The 2,698-nt window shown below is 36.6% G+C and overlaps 1 protein-coding gene across 1 annotated transcript in view; it reads right to left on the bottom strand.

Annotated features, from left to right (window-relative positions):
• The window catches only part of LOC144972306 (nodal homolog), a 14,287-nt gene extending 13,429 nt beyond the window's left edge, over positions 1-858 (bottom strand). The window contains exon 1 of the mRNA XM_078913395.1: positions 1-858. This exon is cut by the window's left edge and continues 940 nt beyond it. The gene's annotated coding sequence lies outside the window, so the exon portion shown is untranslated.
• Between the last annotated feature and the right edge of the window lie 1,840 nt (positions 859-2,698).

The raw sequence follows: 2,698 nt of genomic DNA, 5'->3' as shown, positions 1-2,698 counted from the left end.
TCAAAGGGTGTGTTTTATCTATTCTATCTGCCATGTCCAGTAATGGAGAGTTGTGCGTGTGTGTGTGTGTAATCTATACTAACTAAATGACCTACAACTGGAACGAATTACCAACTATACACAGTTACAATGTCTGCAGCCGAATTTAAAACGGGTATTGTTATCAAAAATTCAAATTTCACTCCAACTACAGTCATAACTTGAATAGAAACCCAACAAACATGTATAGGTTATGATGCTGACAAATTGTAAAATTGAACATCACTAGATTGTTATTCCTTCCAAATTCGTATAAAAACGACCCAGGTTTCAACGTTTTCAAACTCTTTTCCAAGTAAATAAATAAATATTTTATATCACAAAATCATAACATTCCAAATTTTCAAAATTTCGAAATTCTTCAAATTCCAAAACAAACTATTACGAAAATCAAACCGCTGTGTACAGCCAAACGAAACTTAATAAAAAACTTGCTGTCCACAAATGTATTTCTCCGAGACGCTCTGAAAGTCACAAAGATACATCCGCAGTAAATAACACTCCGATGTCGTCAGTCTACGAGTACAAGGCGTCCGGTATGTTTGAAGTACCACTGAAAGATGTCCCGTGTCTTCCGATCTATTGAGTATCACTACTCAATTTTGTCATCATTTTTTTAGACATTCTTCCCATCACAAACATTATAAAACATCCGCAATTATGACAAAAAAATAGTCCGATATAATTCTTCTACAACTTCACGGTGCACGGTGTAAGTTTGAATTGCCACTGAAAGTGAAAGATGCCTCGACTTCGAATCCATTGAGAGACTGTCACGACTTGAAATCGGCCATGGCTGTCACTGACTCGTCACTGGACGACGGGACGAATTTCAATGCTCAGAAAAACACCCCAAGTACGAATTTGGCATAAAAGATAAAAGAACAACAAGAAGAAGAAGAAGAGAGGAGAAGAGGGTATAATGTAATAACTGTCTTTCCATAGAAATTGACAGTTGAGAATTCAATGATATCAGTTTCCGTTACAAAATAAATAATTCCATATAAGGCAATTCATTGTCATTACCATAAACCAATGAGCTTTCAAAGTCTACTCAAACGGTCCATGTCGGAAACACCCGTCTCATCCCCCCCCCCCTCACTCCTCATCCACCTCTTTTCTTTGACATTCATATCCCTAACACTTCCTCACCAAATAATACTTACTAACCCCCCCCCCCCCCCCCCTTCCCTCTTTCTTCCTCAATTCTTCCACCAACCACCACTCTCTTTATCTCAGCCCCTCTCCCCGCTTCCTTCCCAATAATGGGTGATCACTTCCTACCGTGTCCATTGTCCAGTTAAGACCCAGCCCCCCGCCCACCTGATCCCTGCGTCCATTCCTTGTGTCCGTAGCTGCCCACTGTCTTCATGAGACCGCCCCATACAGGTGACTTTTCTTTCCTCAACAGACAAATAAACGACAAAATTTTTATCTACATTTTTTCCGACAGCTGAGGGCTACTGTGTCGTACTCTGGAAAAACCCATATTTTAAAATTTGGCCACAAAACTCGTCCTTCAAATATCGATGGATTTAAATGACCCTCAATTTGTCAAAAACGAATAAAACTAAATAAAACAAAAGTTAATAAAAAAAACCACACTTTTATCACACAATCTATCACAACTTTTCAGAATTAAAAAAAATTAATTTGAGGACAATTAATAGATAGAATAGTTTAAAATTTATAACCAAAGACTCAGAAAATTATTTATCACTTTAATTAAAAATGCCACCGACAAGACCGCCATGACTTAAAATATGTTTTGATGAATACGTCTTTAATTATAGTATTTTTGATTACTCATTGTGTAAATTGTGGTGATCGGAGTTCTGGTCAGATCAGGGACTTTTTTACCTAAACATAATTTCTTTTTCTTTTCCCCTTTGACCTAAGCCAGTTAAATAGAGCGGACCAACACAAAACATCCGCCAACATAAAAGCAGAATAACTCACATTTTTGGAGCTTTTTTATATAGCGCAATAATCACTAAACGTGCTCAAAGCGCTTTACAAAGAGTCCCTGATCAACAGCAACACGTAATGGATAGAATGACGCATGTGACTGATACAACGCTGTTAACGGCCAGGAACATTTTACACTTGAGTACGGTGAGAGAATGTAAGTATAGAGTCTTTTCCAAGGACTCAACTTTGCGCCGTGCGAGGCTCGAACCTAGGACGTTCCGATCCGAAAGCGAGTGTCATACCACAAGACCATATAGTCGCACTTAAGTTAAAAAGTTGACGAGATTGTGCGTGTATCTTCGATAAAATCTATTTTTATCTTCGTGTCTTTGTTTCAATATTTTTCCAAATTTCTATCTCCATACAAGAGGAGCGTAGATTTATTATAAATTATTGAATGAACAAATTATGAACTTGAAAGAATTTAATTTGTCAATGAAAGCAGTGAGCTTGTGTATGATACTTAGTACTATGAACTCTCCCCCCCCCCCCCCACCCCCCCAAAAAAAAAAAAAAAAAAAAAACAACAAAAAAAAAAAAAAAAAAAAACAAACAAACCAAACAAACAAAAAAAACAAAACAAAAAAACTCCCCCCCCCTAAAAAAAAACAACCAAACAAATAAAAAAAAACAAAAAACAAAACAAAACAAACACAAAAAAAACAACAAAAATCAAAAACAATAAAAA

The sequence above is a fragment of the Berghia stephanieae genome, chromosome 5 (assembly GCF_034508935.2).
Source record: "Berghia stephanieae isolate SIO BIC M18660-M18661 chromosome 5, UCSD_Bste_1.3, whole genome shotgun sequence".
In the NCBI taxonomy this organism is placed as follows: Eukaryota; Metazoa; Mollusca; class Gastropoda; order Nudibranchia; family Aeolidiidae; genus Berghia; species Berghia stephanieae.
The sequence above is the reverse complement of the archived record's forward strand: the minus strand, read 5'-3'. Positions and strand labels throughout refer to the sequence as shown.